This window comes from Hetaerina americana, unplaced genomic scaffold (assembly GCF_022747635.1).
Source record: "Hetaerina americana unplaced genomic scaffold, ioHetAmer1.1.p SCAF_23, whole genome shotgun sequence".
Lineage (NCBI taxonomy): Eukaryota > Metazoa > Arthropoda > Insecta > Odonata > Calopterygidae > Hetaerina > Hetaerina americana.
Window position 1 is genome coordinate 149640 of NW_027286797.1, and position 22589 is coordinate 172228.

The window sequence follows — 22589 nt, forward strand, 5'->3', positions numbered from 1 at the left end:
GGGGACCGGGGGGAGTGAGGCAGGGGCGGTGAGTGATGAGGACGAATGGTGAGGCGGGTGGGCGAGCGTGGGTGGATGGATGGATGATTAGCGGAGGGGGGAGGCAGGGGTGACGGGAGGCGTGGAGGTGAAAAGGTGGTGGGGGGGACGGGAGAGAAAGAGGAGCACTTTTCTTTGGGAGAGAGGGAGCCGCACGGGAGGTCGGGCCGCCGTCTCTTCCCTCGCGACCGCGGACCCGGAAAGACTAACACGGCGGAGTTTCTTTCCTTCGGCCACCGAAAGAGGACTGCGAGATGTGTCCAGCCGCCCGATACCGCGATTGGGCCGGTGACATCCTAGTCCTCGGAGATGACGACGGACCACTTGAGACTTCACTGGATTCAAACGGCCCTCGGATTTCCACTCCTCCCCTCCCCGGCTCGCCGTTGGCCCGGTGGCGACGCGCGACGAGTGCCTCCGCAAGCATTTACGCCCTAGACCGCGATCTCCGACGCATGGGAAATGGTACCGATTCCCCCATGTGCCGCGGAGCATCGAAAAGGGAACGAAACTAAGGAAAGGAAACGTATGGCCCGGCACGAGCCATCAAAGGTCTGCATGACTTAACGATCGGGCGCAAACAAGAAAGACGCCGAAGAGGAACGGAATCAACCATTAAGTGCTTTCACGTGGTTCCAGGGCCCGTAGAAAATGTTTGGACAGCGATCGGAAAACCAAATCGCACGCATATTGGGACCGATTTCGAGGCTACGAGAGTACGATTTTGATAACGTATTTGTAAAGAGGGTTGAAAATCAAACAACCCACACTGGAAATGTTTTGAAAACCTTTCCACACAATAAATATCTTCTATTACCTTTTTCGTTCGGCAGCAACGATCACAGATGTTTGTCCGATTGCTTCCTTTCAAATAACTTACACAGCGGTCGCATCTATGAAAAATGATATATTTTGATTTTTCGCTTCTTAAACTCCACGACCAGTCAAAAAGAATCTTCACGCTGGACGCTCACCTCCACGAAAACTTAACACCCATTAAAGTTTACACCTATCAACACTTCTAAACGTCCACAAAGTGTTTAGCGCGATGTGATGAACACTTGTCGCATGCACTTGTTCAAGGTGAAATCACATCCATCCGAATTTTTAACTGCTGTATTCAAGATTTAGCGAGAACTCGTAGGTTAATTCCATCGCAGTAGATACTTCTAATGCTAATGAGTGATGGATTTTTCCCCGACATTCTCAGTTGCTTTCAAATCACTCAAACTCTCAGATAAAATAACAAACAATAATATTTGAAAAAATAGGTCATTTTCGTAAATACATAATCCTGTTTTACTTTCAAACAAAGCCAATCACGAGAGTTGGACCAAAAAACCCACAAAAATAATCTCCAATATACCTGTATACTTAAAAACAGTCGCTGTATGGGTCAGTGCCAGCGAGTGGAGATCGAATGAAAAACTACCACAGGTAGAGCCGATAAGAAATGCGAATGCTCGCGGAAAGATATTTCTAAAGCGAGAGGTTTGACACAAATATTTCCCCAAACAAGATTTCTAAGATCCGCGTCACCTATTTCTGACTTGGGCGTATTGTGTAGAAAAAATTGGCTTCATTCCGTCTTGGCGAATGTCATCATGTGTACAGTTAACGTTAGCATATAATAACATACACCATAGTATTCACTTGCATATGACTCGTCCTTTTCTATCGCAATTATGAATGACAAATTTATGGCACGTGGTACGATTGTGACAGGAAACTATATACAAGGAAATAAAAAATCTATGCAAAGAAGTTGATCAAGAAAAAAAGATAAAGGAAAAACACAACTTTAGTAGCATAAGGCAAAGAGGTTGGGTTTGTCTTGTGGTGTGGTTTGTCTTATATTTTTCGATACAATCGAATGTAAAAAGGGTACACCAAAACCAAATAATTCATTTTATAATCAAGTATACTTGTTTAATTCACAATATGCAATGAAATTAGAGTGTTTGCAAAATGATTTTTCATGAAAAATCATATCCTTTTGATAACTAACCCCTTCAAACATGCGCGCATTAACAATTAGTTAGCTTAATCCAAAAAAGAAGAAATCGACGGAATAATTGACATGATCTAAGATGCATATTACATGCAAACCCTCCCCGGACTTCAACCTTGACGTGGTGGCGTCTGACCCCAGTGGGGCAGCAGATGGTGTCACGTTAAAAACACTATTGAGGAAGGCACCGGGAAACCGCCTAACTTATTATCCCCTAGAATATAACGATGGAAACTATAAAGAAAATGAGACCTGGAAAATACGGGACTCGGCCCAATCAGCCGTGTGTCGTGCACGGCATCGGGGGAGCCAAGGCTTTTGCGGTCGTAATCTCACGAATACCTTGCAAAGCAAAACCGACCGCAACAGGACAAAAGACGCAAAAGAAGAAGACCGAAACAGATAGAATAAGAACTTTGAATGTTAGGACAGTATTGAGTACAGGAAAATTAGAGAATATAAAGCGAAATGTGGAAAGAGGATATATAAATATTTTAGGTCTATGCGAGGTGATATGGAAGGATAGCAGGGAAAAATGGAGTAATAATTATAGAATAATATACAGCGGCGGGGACGAGAGCCAACGAGGGGTAGCCATAATATTAACTAAAGAGGTAGGAAGAAGCGTAGTCAATATACAACAAGCTTCGGATTGAATATTACTGGTAGAGACAAAGGAAGACCCGACGAACTTGATCATTGTTCAGGCAAACATGCCACCGAGCAACCATACGGACGAAGAGGTCGATAGGGTATAAGACTAGTTGGAGGAAATAATTAAGTGTGCGTTCTGCAGGAAAACATTTGATAGTGATGGGGGAATGACATGCGACGGTAAGCGAAGGAAAAAATGGTGATGAGGTGGGGGACTACGGTTTAGGCACGAGGAATGACCTCAAGGGAGAATGCACTTGAGTTGTGCAAAAGACAGGGGTCAGTCATCACCATCACTTGGTTTAGACGCCACAAATGACGCAGGTATGCATGAAAAAAATCAGGTGACTCAGAAAGTTATCAGCTATATTATATTCTGGTTAGGCACAGGTTTAGAAACAGTGTGATAAATTGGCACAGCTTCCCAGGAGCGGATGCGGACTCTGACCACAATTTAGTTGTTATGATATGTAGCCTCCGTTTCAAAATGATGAGGCAGGGGCGGTGGGTTAGAAAATGGTAAGTAGAAATATTTAATGGGTTGACAAGGAAGGAGTATCAGCAAGCGGTAGAAAAACATTTGGATGCTGGTACAGAGCTGAGTGCTATCGAAGAAAAATGGGAAAGTATCAAGAAGGGTTATCGAAGGCCGCAAAAGACACTATTTGAACCGTTAACGCTAAAAGGACTAAGAAACCATGGACCACGGATGAGATGATTACAAAGATGGATGAGCGGCGAAAATGGAAGAATGTAAATACAGAATTAGGCAAAATGAAGTACAGAGAATTGAACAATAAATTGAGGCGGGCAACAAATAAAGCAAAAGAAGCATGGTGGAAGACGCAGTGCGAGGATATGGAAAGTCTGCAGAGGAAGGCTGAAATCGGTGCAATGTACAGCAAAGTAAAATCGTTATCGCGAAGTAAGAAAGGAAGATCTATGCTAACAGTTAGAGATAAGGTGGGTAAGGTAATAGTTGACGCAGGAAAGATTCAAGAGAGATGGAAGGAGTATATAGAAAAACTGTATAGTAAAGAACTTAGACCAACAAAGTTAGACGTTGAAAAAGAATATGACGTAGAGGAAGACAGCTTACGTCCAGGCATACTAGACAATGAGATAGAAAGGGCATTAAGGGAGATGAAACAAAATAAGGCCGTGGGGGTGGATAATATTCCCGCGGAACTATTGACATGCTTAGGAAAATGTGGAAGGAAGAGGCTATGTGGGCTGATTCGTAGTATTTATGAGGAAGGAATCTGGCCGGAAGACTTTGTGAGATCCGTTTTAGTTCCTATTCCGAAAAAGGTAAAGGCTACATCATGTGAGGACTACAGGACGATAAGTTTGATATCCCACGCAGCTAAAGTTGTTCTCACGATCATAAACAAAAGGATAGAGAGTAGGGCCAATGATCACTTAGGGGATGATGAGTTTGGGTTTAGGAAGGGGAGATGTACGCGTGATGCCATTGCAGTAATGAGATTATTAATCGAGAGGAATATAGAACACAACCAGGAGGTATTTGCCTGTTTCGTAGATTTCGAAAAAGCATTTGATAGAGTGAATTGGGAAAAACTAATGAGTGTTCTGCAGAAAATAGGAATAGATTGGAGGGAAAGGAGGCTAATCCGCAACCTGTACACGTCTCAGACTGCTCAGGTGCGGGTGGGGAACGGGGAGTCCGGATAGGCAGTGTTAGGAAGGGGTGTAAGGCAGGGTTGCCCATTATCACCGTTGCTGTTCAACCTGTATGCAGAGGAAATGATTAAAGAGGCATGGGAAGAACTGGAGGTAGGAATGAAAATGGGCGGGGAATTTGTAAAATCAGTTAGGTTCACGGATGACCAAGCTTTAGTTAGTCAGTCGGCCAAGGGGTTGCAATTATGGCTGAGTGATTTGGAAATTCAGTGCGACAGGTATGGGATGAAAATCAATATTAATGAAACAAAGGTTATGCGATTTCATAGAAAGAAAAAGGCTAAGATTAACATTAAAATAGGAGGGCAAAAACTAGAGCAGGTAGAACAGTTTACGTATCTCGGTAGTGTTTTGGACCCACACGGTTTAAGTAGTAGGGACGTAAGGAGAAAAATTGCGCTAGCCAAAGATCCTTTACACGGAGAAGGGAGTTGATGACAGGGACGTTGATTAAGGATGTTAAGAAAAGACTCGTAAAAACTTTGATATGGAGCGTAGCTATGTATGGCGCGGAAACGTGGTTATTGAAGCAGGAGGATAGACGTAGACTGGAGGCTTTTGAAATGTGGGTGTGGAGGAGAATGGAGAAGGTGAAATGGACCGAGAAGAAAACAATGAGGAAGTACTTGGTATGGTGGGCGAGGACGGGGGTTTGCTGGGAGAAATCCTATGGAGGCAGGAAAAGTGGATGAAGGGGGTGCTGACCGGCAGTGGGATGTTGAAGACTGTGATGTAGAAGGGGGAATGTTGGGCAAAAGAGGAAAGGGAAGTAACAGGATAGGGATGTTGGACGGGATGAAGGGAGGAAGAAAGTACTCAGAGATGAAGAGGGACCTGGTGTAGAGTGGGATGTTGTGTTTTCTGGGGGTCACAAATTGTTGAATCAGTAATTTTGTCCATCTAAAAACCTACCTTAACCGGTAGATTACCTAATAATAATAATTACATGCAAATTGTTTCCTTAATTCACATTTAAATTTATGTGGACTAGATTTTGATACATGAAACAGACATGCGAGAAAGCTGGTAATGGGTAAGTGAATGTTATATCATAAAAAACCGGTCCATATATGCAGATTTATTTTCATTTATTTAAACATAAATAAGATTTATGTGTTGCTCCATTCCTAGTTACGCTTCTCTATGCTCGAAAAAACCTACGGGGTTTTAACACCAGTTTTATAACGGAAGAAATACAAGTTAACATCGCAACGCTAGCTTGAACGGCAATACGAGGATCATATTAAAATATTTTCCTTTGAGAACTCACCCCAATGCCGAAGTTGACAGTCATATTTTACGGATGCAATGAGATGATCACATTCGTCATATGCGATTTAGATTATAGTGGCCTGATCTTTTCGAATCAAATGATTAGACGGAAAGGGACCACACTCTCCCATTAACTCTCAAGGCCACTGCAATCTACATTATACCTCCGGGGCACCCGTGCAAATATATCAGGATCCACAGAACCTTATGGCGTGCATATGTATCAACTAGAAATATGAGACCAAAGCGCTATTATGATTACCCGCAATGATTAAAAAAAGAGTGAAGGGGTACAGGACTGATCCTTTTCGTCGAACGACTTAATGTAAATTAGTATACAGAGACGGATGCTCATCATTTGAAAGCTTTGATTCCTAATGCAGAAAGAAAAATACTTCTTCATATATTTTTACTCGAAAGGCAATAATCATTCTAAAATTCGCTATATCAAAAAACGCACACTAGTGCAAGCAATCTACGAGTATTTAAGTACGTATTACAAAATGCAGATCTAAAAGGAATACGCGATTGCAACCGTTGGAGTATACTATTTTTAGATTCAACTCTTTTATTGCGATTATTTGACACCCTGCAAACAGAGGACGACAGTTAAGAGGCAAATTTTGATTTCTTTTCGTGGAAGAAAGGCATTTTGAAAATTATGAAAACATAATTTAGGTTAATAAATAGTTAATGAAAGATTGAATGCCATCATCACACTTTCAAAATTTGCAACGATAATTATAATTTTCACTCACCGAACATGAAGTCGGTAAACCGAGCCAATACATAATTCTATTCAATTTATTGAATCAGATTAAACACAATGGAAGGAAATTTTGCATATTTGTAACGAGATTCGTGGAATGATTAAGGGTATCAATAACCACTAAGATCATGACCACCCTATAACCGAAAAGATCCCATTAGTTTTCATTTGATCCATTCTGGTGCTTCTGGAATACCCTCTGACCCCGCCCTAATTAAGGTAATGGACAGATTATTCCTCTGCAGAAAATACGGCCACGTCCGATACCATCATTTTCCAATGTCAAGTGATAAAAACGGTTACATCACACAAGACATCCATTAGTTATGACGCCCTAATCTAGCGGGCAACTTTGGGAGCAATTCCTAGGTGCGGTGTATCACGCACGAAGAAAGAGCTCAAATATTAATATTTGGCGATGGCATTCACACGATTTCATTCTGGAAGGAAAGGGAGGCGAGGTTCGTGGTTGGTAGGAAGCGGAAACTGGGAGCCAGAGGGAGGGATGAGCTTCCGGTCCGCAAAATACACTTGCACACAAGCTCGCGGGCACTCATGCACACCAACCGACTCACATATACACCCACCGGGTGGCTTTCTCCTGGCACTCCAGAGTACGGGGGGGCACGGCTTATTACCGGCGGCGGCTGCCAGCTTGACTCGCGCCCGCGATCCTGAAAAAGAAAAATAAGATTTAATGAAGCGCGTCGTATACGTCAAATGAGAAGATTGAAGGTGCGACTGGGGCGGGAGGAAAGAACGCACCCACGAGTCCACGCGATGGAATAGAACCCCCCCACTCTCCACACACCCACACCCGCAGACCCACCCGCCGGTGCGGGAAGCTGGGTCGACCCGTCCGAGGCGAGTCTTCAAAGATACCGCCGGAGCGATGCCTCCCAGGAGCGCGGGACTGGCCGCCACGCGCGACTGGTGTTGCGGGACGCCGATTTGACTTGCCGAGTGTGGTCGCGCGCGGAATGGGGATTGGGCGCGCTGAACGATATTCGTTCCGTTCCATGGTCGCACCTCCTCCCCCCCTCCCCGCCACCCTCGCCAACATCCTCGGCCGTGGGCCACGCGACGCTCACCTATCCCGAGCACACGCATCACACAAAATCGCTCCTCGAGACTCGGGCACTCCTGTAACTGATAAAGAATGTTTTATCGCGGCGCGAGCCGATCGGCTGAATCATTCACCTCGGAACATGACGCCTTTTCGAATTTTTGGAATGGCAAGAAAGAAAATAACACTTGAGTGGACCCGCCTTATTGAAGCCACCAGGAAGCGCATAGGACAAATTGTGTCACGACGTCCTCGCCCGAAGATAGCAAATTCATCATCACATTCAGGGGAAGACTTGATAATTTGCAAAACCAAGGGTAACTCAATAAATGTCGCGGTAAAATTTTCCTTTTCCGCAATTGTGAATTTTATTTGGGTGCGTACATTGTGATCATCGTGTCAGATTCTTGTTTTGGCAAAAAATGTTTCCAAAAGTTAAATATTTAAGACTGCTCGTATATTGAAATTAAGGAACTACAAATTTCGATAATTTAAGATTGCGTGAACCGATTGACACACCGAAGCAATGAAACATCAGATTACGCCATCGGTGAAGAGCAAATAGACACCGTAATGGATAAGGCAATGGCCAAGCAATATGACAATAAATCAAAAGAGAGATGGTACTTTTTTCCACACTTTATTTTACAAGTCGACCGGTTTCGTCGCATAGGCGACATCATCATCCTGATGATGTCGCCTATGCGACGAAACCGGTCGACTTGTAAAATAAAGTGTGGAAAAAAGTACCATCTCTCTTTTGATTTATTAGAATGGATTTCCACAAAGTGAAGCCTGAAACCATCGAGTTTATAAGCAATATGACGCCAAAGGGTTTTTTGACGTATCTAGAAATAAAAGGACGGAACGCTAAGTCTAGCGTGAGAGGGATATGAGCGCGAAGGTGAGGGCTAAACTAGTGCTACATATCCGAGAGGGTGGGCATTGCGACCTCTGCCCTCAGCCACACGCTCTTTGAAGCCATAAGTACGTCATATACGCACGCCGTGGCGAACGCTCGGAATTTTTCCAGGCATTTACTTAATGCGAAAAACGCCTCTCACTCGTTTATTCCCTAGCATTTCGCCAAAATGATTCTCAAGATACAAGAGAGTTTAACAATCCATTTAATTCGCGCTACGATTGTATCATAATTTCACCACGATCGCGACATCGACACACCTCTTCCACAGGCGGACAGGCTATCATGCATCCAAGGAAATATGCTAGGACCTCACTTTTGATTAATTATAATTACTGTCTCCACAATATATTCCCAGACGTCAACAAGTGTGCATGCATACCATCTGCATACATCCATGCATAATCGTATATACATAGTCAATAGGCTCCCGATGTAAAACAAGAAATCGCTCACTCGTGCAAGTGTGTGCTTCTTGTTCCCCTCAGCTTTCATAAATGGTGGACGGCTCGAATTTCGGCGCGGACAAAGAATTTTTCTGATTCTTCTTTAATTTCAGATAATTGTTAATAACAACACGAAGCCAGAGTCACCAAGGTATCAAATAATCTGCGACAACTGTGGACATGTGTGATGTGTTTCTGGTATTCAACAGAAAATCCACACACGATTTATTTCCTGTGTATGTGTACATGCATGGTACATAGTCTTTGGGTTTTCGAATATAAGTTGCGTACGTGGAACACATTTGAGAAATATTTCCTTGAGATTCGGAGAGATGGAAAAGCACGCTAAAACATAGGAGGTCAATGTTTGGCTTTTCGCGAAAGAGCTTGGAAAGAGAGAAAGGGTGGAGAAAACCTGGGCTTCGGCTTCCTCATAACGAAAGACGCCGAGGGGTCAACAGTTGAACGCCCCACCCGACGAACGCCCCACTAATCCCCGTTAACAATTCCTGCTTGAAAACTCGCGCCCGATAAGGAACTTCTGAACATGACGAATGCAACTAGAAGTAACGGAGATGAAAGAGGGCGGAAAAAAGAGGGAGATTGTTTCGGACTAACACGTCTGCATTTTCCCAGAAATGAGCTGAGTGTTGATATCATTCTTGACCATCAAAACCACACAACACATCTCTGAATGTGCTCACACTGCCTTCAGAGCCACAGGCTCGGGCGGGTAGCGGGAGATTACCACGAGTGTTTTCAGAGAAAAGCGAGACAGCTGTAGGCACAATGAACTTCATTTGCAAAGAATAATCAGGCGCCCTTTGCTTATTGTTCACCTCCGATTGAATGCGGTAACTTCCCAGATTAACATCCTACCTACCCAGGTCTGCCGCACATTAGTCGGATTCTAGTCTCTCCTTAAAAATTAATGTATTCATCCCAAGGTTGATTTTACACGTTAGAAGATAGAAAGGTAGAAATAACCTCATTCGGCGCCTTAATGGAGCCACATGTACAGGCATTCGGGGTGGGGGGACCAGCTTCATCCCATGTGGCTCCCGAGTCTTCCGAGAAAGCTCTGGTAACCAGGAAGTCACAACAGCGTGGGTTCCGCTGGATAACTCCAACGGCATTACCCATATGTAAACCATCAGCTGTTGGACGCTCCAAGCACAACACTATCGTCATCAACTCTCTCAAATTGTTGTTTATAACGCTTATATTTGACCTGATTTTTAAAATACAACAAAATTTCGATAATAAAATATTTAAATATTTTACATTCGACAGTATTTCGATGATTAAAATTAAATTATCAACTCTTTAGAAAAAATGTAGGCTCCTGCATGACGTTAATAGAGGTTAAGTTTTGAGATAAAATGGAAAATATTTTTCTATACAGAAGATTAACGGCCAAATGATGGCTGAAACCGCATGGAAGAGAAGTTAACTGATGCCATTTAGCTGTTTAACTAGGACAGGGTGGGGTTTGCTCTTTTCAAACGAAAGGCACGGGGTTTATCGTCCCTTTTGAAAGAGATCATTACTGTTCCTGAAGAGTTCTTCTGAACACCCTCAGGACGGGATTGGAATGCCTCAGAATACTCCACGATCCTCCGTAAAGAACACTTGAAGCCTCAACAATTGGGAGCCAGAGCGAAAAACACCACAAGAACAAGACTAATAACTCCGTCCGCCAGTGAGTTTTTGAAGAGACACGCCACATGCCATGAAAAATCGTCCGAATTCTTTGGGCCTGCAATAAATTGCACAAAAATCTACTGACTCTGATCTTTGATTACCAACTTCTGTTTTACTTTTCTTGCTGAGTCTCAGGAGAAAACTGTTGGCATAATAGAAATTAAATTATTCGTCTCTAAATGAACAAAAACTGCTCGGTTCTCAAAAAATATCCAATATCGTGTACACTAAAGGGCGCAGACAATTTTATATTATACAGGAAACGAAGAGGAAAGTGTGTGCGAAGCTGGTGCCGAAAGTCTTGAGCGAGGAACAAAAACTGTCGCGGGTAGAAATTTCGCAAGAAATTTAGGACTGAGTCCAGGAAGACGGAGATGTTCTCGAGAACGTTAATACCTCAAAGGATAGCTCAACAGGAGCTCAAAGGATATCAGTTCGACTCCATCGAGGCGGCGACAACAAAGGCTCTCAACAGTGCTCCGGAAACCGACTTCCAGCGGGCTTTTGACGAGTGGCAGACCCGCCGAACTAAGTGTATCGATGCAGAAGGAATGCATTTTGAAGATAATTAAGTAATTGTAATGATAACTGCAATACATTTTGATTTTTGGAACCAGTCCCGATACTTATTGTACGGACCCTGTATATTCAGGACACAACCTAAAGAGAAAATATCCTAAAAGACTACCGTTGATTTTCTATACGATCGTTCTCATAAATGACTCACTTGTTAAATAAATGTAACTTTATTTCTATTCAGATTTTTTCGCCATCTTGATAATTTTTTCCTATTGCAAAAACAACAAAAACTACAATCGTCGTTGAAAGAAGACCTCTGAGAAGAAGCTCAAAGGCGAGTGCTTAAATATGCATAGGAAAAAAATGGAATTTTTATTTTGGCATTATAACTCCCCAGTCACGCTATGCACGCGATCAATACATTCGGGCATTATTTGCAGATTTTTCGCACGTCCCCGGCACGGCATTGGCGCCTATTTCACCCGCCTTCTAGAGCCTGTGCGATCCTCGAGATGTCCTAGATATGACTCGGCCGTCGTGGTTTCGCCATCGTCTGTTAACGAGAGCTTTGAGAGTCCCCTAAAGAACAAGTCAATGATCACACGCCACCCACATCTTGAGCCCATTCCTTGCAACGCATCCACGTTTGAATTTAATACTGTGTCCAATGAATTCTATACCCTGAAATTTACGCCTGAAATATATTGGTGCTAACATCGAAATTTTCAATAGAAGAGAAAATATAACCTATGAGAATGCGCAATACATATGTTTATTGTTTATAATGTTGCCTTTTTGATGAACGACGAACGGCATGGCCAGGTGTTTCGCACATAGGTAATGACGCATTCGCATGATGTCGACCAGCACCTCACCTAACGTAGCGCTCATGTCGATTTGAATTAGAACGCCGTATCCACGCGAGACCACAAAGCACAACAAGCTGAGCCACGGACTTCATATGATTATGTGAACACATGGAATGACTTCATAGTTTTCTAAACGCGCTGGTAAGTTTGAGAAACGCACGTCTTAAAAGAGACAATCAACCTTTTACTCGGCGTTAGGGATCGGGGAATCGGGGATCAACTGCATTAGCATACTCCTAGTTTTAACCAGGTCAGATCCCTAAGATCAGAAATTAAAAATACAGACATTTTTTGCATAGCTCAACACATAATGAGTAAACGGGACAAATTCCTTGCCGACAAAACTGAAAGCGGCGTGTGATAACATAATAATATACTATCAAAATTACCTTGCCCGAAAACCAACGTTATTTGTGGCTCTTCATCGGAGAAATGAGCGTGACGTGCACAGGGGGACCGTGAGAAGGGATCTCTGACTGCCTGGGGTCACTACACCCCGTAGCCGCATATCATGAAGCCCCCACACCCTCTAAATATGGCCTGACATCAAAGATTTCTTCGGAACCTTCGAATTAATTAACACCCGCAAATACCATTACCAGAGCTCGCCGATTCGTTTCCTCTTGGCAAAAAATTTCCGCTAATAACCATTTTTCCCTATGCGGTCTGCAAGTTATGTTCACTGCGAGGTGGTGATGCGACATTATTTTTTCCAGTGCATATTTTAAAGGAAAAATAAAATGTTTGGGGTAGTTGAACGCAGTAAATGAAATTGGTTCACTTTTTTTAGCAAATACATAAAGTCCAGCGCCATAAAAAAGATCCGCATATAACGCATACAAAAATATTTACGTATGAAATACTAAAATTGATTTCAAGGTGAATATTTTTTTTCAAGGGGGCTTGTTGAATAAGAGCTTACCAACGAACGTCACAATTTCGGATTCGAACGAATTTTCCATACTTAAACATAGTTATCCAATATTGAAATAGAAAGAAAGACTCGTACTTTTCCACAGATTTTATTATACGGCACGACGCGTTTCACCGACGTGCGGCATCAACAGGTACAAATTTGCAAAACAGACAGAGCAAGCATATATACCCTCAGGACAGTAGTTATCCAACTTTACGGCTCTGTAAGAAACACGACATAGTGTAAACGAGAAGTATAAAACAAATGTAATACGTGGGGGATCTGCAGTATTCGACTTCTTTCTTACGTGAAATCAAATTGTTAATGAGGAATACTTGAATTTTTTACTTCATTTCTGTATTTCTGGAGAAGTTACACCAAGTGATACCGTAAATCGCTTTTTACTCACTTTTCACAAGTTTACTTTCTTACGCATTAGAACGAGTAATGAGACGCTGCTTCGAAAAATATCTGAACTTGCTTCACTCGCATGTGAACGAACAATAATAAGCATTCCTAAGACTAAAGAAGGAAAATTGGGCCTTTGCATGCAAACCACTGTTCAGATAACAGCGCCAAGGCAACTTTTCTTGATATTCCATACAATTTGACGCATGCGATACGATGATCATGTCCAGTCAATGGAGAGAGAGCAAATACCACAGCCAGAGGTGAGTGAACAGAAAGGCCCGAGGTAAATGATTCCCGGGCTCATTTGTACGAATTAACAATCCCACATAGAGCCTGCCGCCCGCATTCTGCTCATCTGCATACACATAAGCTAATGCCATTGATGGAAAACACAAAATCGCCCGCCCGCCCGCATGATCATCCGACGCGGCTCAGCACGACACTCAGAGAAAAAAACTTGCACACAATGAACTGGTGTTTCGAAGCTTGCGTTTAGCACATGTACGAGTGAAACTGTGGTCAATGCCGACTACGCCGTTAAAATTCCCGTGTATAGACAACAAGGCTATGCATAGGTTACGAGAGTAGCTTACAACTGAGTTTTTATCCATTGTTTATTGACAGGAAATGTCCAAGACGTTACTTCAGTCGCACCTGTATTTGAAAATACATGGTAAAATACCACAGTAATGAACCAGAAGTCAATTGAGATTGATGAGGGCAGTCACTGAGGGCTAAACCCTAGGCGCCGTGTGAAATTCACATATTCAGGGTATCAGGATGGTTCCTTCCACTTTGCCACCCGTGGTTTCCCAGGAAGATTCAGTGCCCGAAAAACATCCCAGCCTGGATGAAACTGGACGTGTCGAAAGACTCCGCGAATTAAGCTCGTGCCCTCCGGTGAGAAGTCACACCCCCCCCACTGAAATCCCTCGCAAGAGGAATCTCTAGTTAAAAGTCGGGCAAGCAAATGATATGGGACGGAATGAGGTAAGGAATACAAAATTTCGTTGGCAAGATCATCTTTCCAACGGACACATTTCAAAATTTCTAACTGCTCCAAAGCATCAAGCCTTTGATTTTTCTTCAAAATGAATAATTTTTGTCACAAAGTCACTGTTGTGGTCACTTTCGATGAGGTGCTTTGCAAAAAGGGATGTTATGTTCTTATTTTTTACACGTTTGGTGTTCTTTAATGCTTTCTTTAAATTTACGTCCTGTTTGCCCAATATACTTTGTGCTACAAACTGAGCACTTAAACTCATACACTCCACTCCTCTCGTTTTTGGGGACTTTGTCTTTAGTGTGAGAGATCAGGTTCTTAAGGCATGAACCACTGTAAAAGGCACATTTAATTTTTTCTTTAGGAAAACGTTTAATTACTCTTTGAGAAATAGTCCCAAGATATAGTATTCTCCGCCATTTGGCAATGGGATCTTTTAAATGTTCGGGGTTGTAAATGTGGCTTAAGGCTATTTTTGTAAGTTTATTCCGGTAAAGTTTATTTATTAGATCTTCTGAATGACCATTGTTTACTGCTGACGTTTTAATTACATTAAGTTCCTTATTTACATTGAATTTTGACATAGGGATAGCGGTTAAACGGTGGATCATTGCATGAAATGCCGAAGGCTTTTGGGTGAAGCAACGCCTTGAAGAGGAATTAATTAATTGGTCTGTATACATTTCTTTCCTAAAAATGGAATACTGTAACCCGTCTTTGTCTTTAGAAATTGATAGGTCGAGGAAATTCAGGGAACCTTTTTCCTCTTTTTCACACATGAATTGTACATTAGAATTGATAGAATTTAGATGTGCTAGAAACTGATCTAGTTGCCTATCAGAACCTGTCCACACACAGAAGACACTCGTCTACATATCTTAGCCAGCAAAATACATTATTACATTATGAGAGGGTGAGCTGAGGAGAAGAAAACTTTTTCAAAATTGTCCATATAAATATCGGCCAGGAGTGGGGACAAGGGCGAGCCCATGGCTAAACCATTGGGTTGTTGGAAATATGTACCATTAAAAATGAAATAATTTTGGGAAACACACGTCTTAAGTAATGCACAAAGTTCACTTATAACTGGCACTGGGATGGATTTCCGGATGAGGATGTCTTCGGCAAGGTTCACCGCTTCCATGGGTGGCACGTAGGTGAAAAGGTTGCGTACATCGAAGGAAACAAGCATGCACTTTTTCGGGATGATCTTTTTCATAAGTTTGTTGACAAGGTCCAAGGAATTCACTACACCATATTCCGTGGAAAATTTGGAAACCTCCCTGAAGAGTACATTAAGCCTTTTCGCTAGTATGTGGTTGGGAGGTGACATATTTGATACTACAGGTCTGATCGGAATCCTATTTTTGTGAACTTTAGGTGGCCCGAAAAACCGTGGTGCTGAGGGATTCATTTGCACTAGTTTCAACATTTCACAACTTTTGAATAACGTATCACAAGATTTAATCACTCTCTTAATTTCTTGTTGAAACTTGGGGGTTGGGTCTGAACGAAGTATTTCAATATTATTGTCCCTGATGAAGTCTTCCCATTTCGTGACGAAGGTATTTCGTTCTAATACAACCACTGCGCTGCCTTTATCTGCTTTCTGGATAATCAAATTTTTATCTGTCACTGAATGTTTAATGGGCTTTAAGGCCTCGTACTCGGTAGAATACTTGTTCTTTTTTACTTCTAGTTGTGAGAAGTTAAGGAGCTCCTGGGAAACAACTTGTTTAACCGCGATATTTTCTATCTGAAGGGCAACTTCAAGGTCAACCGCCAGGTTTTTAATGTCTTTAACAGAAACAGGAATTTCAAGTACGTACTTTAGGCCTTTTTCTAGCAAATAAATCTCACTATTAGAAAAGGAATGTCCGGAAAGGTTAACGATTCGAGGCCCAAACTTATGTTCATACTTAGAACTTGTTGATTTTGAACTGGACTCCTTATTTTTCCGTAGTAACTCAAGCTTACGGTTGATTTTCGCTCTTTTTTGAAAGGAAATCTCACTGCATATCTGGCGGACTTCATTATCAAAGTATAGCCACTCGATCCAATGAAGTTTATGGGACAATTCCACGTATAAAAGTAGTAAATAATGGGATATAGCATCTCGTTTAACATACCATTCGTGTAACTCCCTTTTAAGCCAGGCTTTCTTGGCTACTCCTGTAGCGAACTTTCCTGCCGAGGATTGGGTTTTCTTACACTGAAGGTTGATGTACTTCGGGAAAACTCCAAGGGAGATGCAGCGGCTGTTGAAGAAGATGTTCAATGACGCATTCCGATATTTTATGGAGAGTCTTCTGTAGGGGCTTGCCATAACTGCGTTATTGGCGCACTTAATAAAATTTGTTGTCTCAGGCGTAACTTTATGGAATTTGCATTGAATTTGAACCTTCTCAATTTCCCGAATGAGGCCTTTTTCACTCGGATCCCACACGCTACATGCGTATTCTAAATTGAGGCCTTACCTTCACCTTACCTTCCCTTACCTTCCCTAACTTCATCCTAATAATAGAAATTTTGCAATGAGTGGTAACTTTAATGCCGATATGCCAGCTGATAAAGTGCATATATTGTTCTCACATAAAAACTTCAAGCGAATTAAAACATTTTCACTTAGTCCGATCGCAGGCGATACACCATCTTCAAGCTAGTCATACTCTACTTGACCTCTTCATAGTCGATATAATCTTGAAAAAGTTGCTCACAATCAAATATTTGTCCTGTTCCCTTTCTGTTAAATCATGATATCATTAAAATCATCTACAGGCTTAAATTTCAACCACCTTTACCTAAATGTAATACTGGGTGTGATTTTAATAAATATTAAATATATTTTTTAATATATAAATATTATATGTTATTTCAATGTCAATCAGCAACGCTATTATGATGAGAAACTTGCTATGAATTAGAATGGTTGTACGGATCTCATAAGATTTCAAAATATAAAACTAACATTTTAATTTGTACGAATTATCACTCACCTCTCTCTGCTGCTTCAAGACAAGGCTAACGCTAGACATTAAGACTACGGTGTGGGAGCGCAATTACGTCGTGCTTTATTGCGAACTTAAAATGTACATGTTGATGAATAATTCGAAGCCTTGGTCTAGGGTACCAGAACTCAGAAAGCTCTGGCTTACCCGAAAGAGGAAGAGCACTCTTTCCCGGAATACCAAATCAGACCAGTTCACTGCTTATTCTTGCTCTATCTCTCGATTTAATCAAATGACATAAATCCTGCGTTGTCAAACGAGGATTTAGAAGTCTGATGCCAATTTTCTAATGATAACTTATTAATTCCAGCTAATTACCAATGATATTCTTCAAAGAATATTCTCCAAATCTATAGCCCAGTATTTGGAATATTTTCTGTGAATTTTGTATTGCAGTACTGCATGACCATAAGGAAAACACTTTTGTTTTCTATTTCTAACCCGTAGAGACTTCAAGTGTTTAATGTATTCAAGTGTTCAATTTTAAGTCGGGAACGCAGGAAAAATAAACCCAGAGAGATCATAATGAAGAAATGCACGCAAATTCAAGGGAAGATATCTAGATCTCAACGTATCAACAAATATGTGCAGAAAAGTCTTCATACGGAAATTGGCTGCCTAAATATAACATTCACAATGTTTCACGACAAAAAGTGAAATTGATGCTGAATAAAAAACCCAGTTTTTATTTCAAGTGATTCATTGCCCGTTCATCTCCATCTAATGCGATATTAGAGCTGTTTTGGTAAAAGAAGTACCTTACTCAATATAAAGATGAGCCAAAAGAGAAAGGATTCTTCCACAGAGAATCAAGTTCCGAACACTAGTAAGGCTTATTAAATGAAATAATTGACTTTGTAATTCCACACACTTCCACAAAAAAGTGTGTGGAATTACAAAGTCAATTATTTCATTTCAATTTGTTATGCAAATTCCATGAAGTTACGCCGGACACAACCAATTTATTAAAACAGCTTCCATTAATTGACGTGAAAATGACAACACTTCTTAAAACGCATCTAGTTTTCCTGGGCAAGAAATCGCAACCTTCTACATATATCAAATAAAAGAATAATGAGGTAATATCCTTTTTGCCAATGAATTCATAGCATGTAAAATTAAATCGCCACCTTTATTATTCTCAAACTGCAATAATTATAAAGTTTTATTCCTATAACCAATGAATTAATAGTATGTAAAAGTAAATCACTATCTTCTTTATTTTCAAATAATAAGAATTATAAAGTAATCTTCCATTTGCTAATGAATGAATACTATAGCGTTTCGACACATTAGGACATGATCAAGTACAATAAAACTTTGACGATCGGTGCCATGTCTTTAACTTGTTCTTTGACCTGATGATTAATCAGTGGGCAGACAAGCGACCTCATTAAAATATCTCGAATATTTTATTCATCAATATTTCATGCATCAAGCTCGATTCAGTAAGAGTCCGTCTTTGATTCTAGCCCAAACCATGCGACGCTCGAACAGGTGGCTACCCGACTAACCGACAGGAAATTGAAATTACGGAATTCTGTCACCACGGGGAGGTCGAACCACCCGAGATTTTAGTTTGCAAACTGTTCACCCTCGAATAAAATTCTTCCACACACTAATGAAACCCTTAGATTATGTTTCGTTCAACCGCAATTTGGCAAAACTGAATCGAATCCAGAGCATGCGGAATGTAATCCAACCCGAAGTATGAGAAGAAATACTGGGCAAAATTGCGCGACAACGAAACATTCGAAATGTTTCGTACCGCGAAGGATGCCCATTGCCTTTGAATATAATTATTAGGTAATCTAGCGGTTAAGGTAGGTTTTTGGATGGACAGAATTAGTAATTAAATAATTTGTGACCCCTAGCAAAACACAACATCCTACTTTACATCAGGTCCCTCTTCAGCTCTGAGTACTTTCTTCCTCCCTTCATCCCGTCCAACATCCCTATCCTGTTCCTTCCCTTTCCTCGTTTGCCTAACATTCTCCCCTCAATTACATTCTTCAACATCCCGCTGCCGGTCAATACCCCCTTCACCCACTTTTCCTGCCTCCATAGGATTGCTCCCAGCAAACCCCTCTCTTCGCCCACCATACCAAGTATTTCCTCATTTGTTTTCTTCTCTGTCCATTTTACCTTCTCCATTCTTCTCCACACCCACATTTCAAAAGCCTCCAGTCTACGTTTATCCTCCTGCTTCAATGACCGCGTTTCCGCGTCGTACATAGCTACGCTCCATATCAAAGTTTTTACGAGTCTTTTCTTAACATCCTTACTCAACGTCCCTGTCATCAACTCCCTCCTCCTTGTGAAAGCCTCTTTGCCTAGCGCAATTCTTCTCCCATGCCTCTTTAATCATTTCTTCGGCATACAGGTTGAACAGCAACGGTGATAATGGGAAACCCTGCCTTACACCTCTTCCTAACACTGCCTATCCGGACTCCCCGTTCCCCACCCGCACCTGAGCAGTCTGAGACGTGTACAGGTTGCGGATTAGCCTCCTTTCCCTCCAATCTATTCCTATTTTCTGCAATATACTCATTAGTTTTTCCCAATTCACTCTATCAAATGCTTTTTCGAAATCTACGAAACAGGCAAATACCTCCTGATTGTGTTATATATTCCTCTCGATTAATAATCTCATTACTGCAATGGCATCAAGCGTACCTCTCCCCTTCCTAAACCCAAACTGATCATCCCCTAAGTAATCATTTGCCCTACTCTCTATCCTTTTGTTTATGATCCTGAGAACAACTTTAGCTTCATGGGAAATCAAACTAATTGTCCTGTAGCCCTCACATGACGTGGCCTTTAACTTTTTCGGAATAGGCCTTTGAATATACCACATCCATTCGAACAGTCCTCAAGAGTGGCGAATTCCGCAGTTAAGCATTTGCTGCATCCTCGCCTTCCCTCCGCCCCGCCTCCACTAGCCAGCACCTTCGGGAGAGCCCGCAATTTGCCATGTGAAAGAAATGAGAATGACTTCTGCCCCGGGTTTACGACCACGAGTTTTTACGAGCTCACGGAAAGCCGTGTAAGCGTGCAATTTTTGCGTTTACACCTTTTAAGACCGTGCACGCAATCCCGTTTCCCTGTGTCTCCCAGTACTGCACACACGCATGGGTCAAACTCGCCTGCATTAACACACGAATACATCTGCTCTACTGTGGGCACTCGAGGCCCACGACGACACGAACCATCTTAAACTCATGATTTCCACGATGATCCCGGGTTGCAGTCCCCTCTCGACTAGCATATAATTAATTTAGAATCCAGGAATGAAATCATCTCTCTACTTTCCTTCCGAAATAATTTGAAGAATTAGATGCAATTCTGAGATTTGTCACTGCTGCCTCGTCACAGTTACTATACATTTTTCTTTCCCTTTAAGACCTAGCTTCGCAAAATTTCAATATTGGCCGATGGAACCGACGTAGAACTTCGCAAACATTTGCATTTATAGAAACATCCGTGGTGTCCATAAAGTAACTTGGCAACATTTGAGCACAGGACCAAAGGTCAGAACCGGAAAGACAGCAAACGCCCTATCATTACAAATGGACATTTCGGAGAAAAATACCTAGACATATGGAGCATGGGTGGCCAAGAAGTGTGAAGCGAGAGTATTAACGAGACTTTCACACACGATCCAGCCGCAAGAAACCCATTCCGCTGTGCACACACCCCGCCGTAAAGCTCCATTAGCCCGTCTTCCCAATCATCATGTGAACAGCAATAAGCGTGGATTTTCATTCGGGAATGACCGCCTCCCTCCGACTCCTCCGTTCTACAATCGAATTTTTGTGCAATACCGCTACGATGGCGAGCTTTTCCGATGTCGCATCGTTTGGAGGCCCATCACTATATACCACATTTAGAAAACGATGAAAGACCATATTAGTACAAGCAATTATTCCCATAACTGCACCTGATTCTCCAGCCGTAAAGCAAAATTAGCCGCTTCATCACATTTAACAAAGTTGAACTGAGAACATGCGGCAAATGGTACGTACATTTCAATATGTTTTCTATAACTTAAAATCAAATTAGCCGTTTCACCATCATCTGACATCGGAGAACCGATGGCTCTCCATTGGAGTTTATCTTCCGAGAAAGCTATGGGAAAAAAGATAGCCATTCTTCTCGAGTGATCACCCCCGGAATACGTAAATTAGGACAAAAGGTGGAGGGCGGTAAATGTGACATTGCCCCATGGGCTTCACTTTTCCAAAAGACCGCTTACCAATCCAATGAGCAACACTTTGTTAAGTAGCGATTGGAAAGCAAGCAAGGCTGTTTCGGATTAGGGGTCGCATTTGGCTATCGGACTCCCGACTCAATCTCAATTTCTTAATGCCAACTAAGGTTGGAAATTAAATGTTTTTTCAGACTGCATTAATAAATTAAACGTTTCAGCCCACTTTGACACTACTTTTCTTAATCATTCTTCCCTTATCATTCAAAGCCAAAATGTATCACTCCATTATTCCCTAACCTGGCTTTTCCCAATCTTTTCAGTCATCGAAACCAGTTTTCACAAACTTTGCAGGCCTGCGAACTTGTTACTTTCACAACAATGTTTATTCCAATTCCATTACGTATCTATTTATTAAAAATCACTTTTTATGCTACTTTATATCGTTATTTGGTAGTCCACCGTTTGAGATAGGTTTATGGAATAACACTGACTGAAAGCCGTTACATTACTTAGCCTCGCTCAACAGGATACAGCCGAACACTCCAAAGTATAATTAATTATTTTTGATTCTGCTTGAATTCTACATGAAAAATTATCAATTCAGTCTCATAAAATGAGTAATAAAAGAAAACAGAATAAAGTATACTAATGTGAAGGCTGCTCCTGTTTGTGACTACAAATTTGCATGTCGGGGCACAAAGAAATCGGTTTTATCACATCCTCAGTTGTCGACATCCAATCTATTCCTTCCCTACATTTTTACGAAAACTAAAATACAGAATGCAGCATTACTCCTATATTTTTAAATGAAACGCATTAAGAATCTGAACGCTGTCTCGTGTAAATGCGGATATTAAATCTGGCAATTAAGCCATAATACAATCCAGCACGGGTTGTCAAAAATTGTCTATGCAAAATCCGAAGAAAGCTCAACTAGTGACTCTACTTCCATTTCATTGGGTAGCTGATGGATATTTCTACATTGTCTGAGCTGACAGTGATTGGGTTCTTAATCCAAATTTTATAGCAGTCAATTTGGAGGAAATTTACATTTTCAGCTTGATAT

The 22589-nt window shown here is 41.6% G+C and overlaps 1 protein-coding gene across 2 annotated transcripts in view; it reads right to left on the bottom strand.

The window, feature by feature from the left end:
- Pde11 (Phosphodiesterase 11) overlaps positions 1-22589 on the bottom strand; it is a 243498-nt gene that overhangs the window by 136188 nt on the left and 84721 nt on the right. For both annotated transcript variants that reach the window (XM_071586469.1, XM_071586470.1), the window contains exon 3: positions 7037-7123. The gene's annotated coding sequence lies outside the window, so the exon portion shown is untranslated. The remainder of the gene's footprint in view (positions 1-7036; positions 7124-22589) is intronic.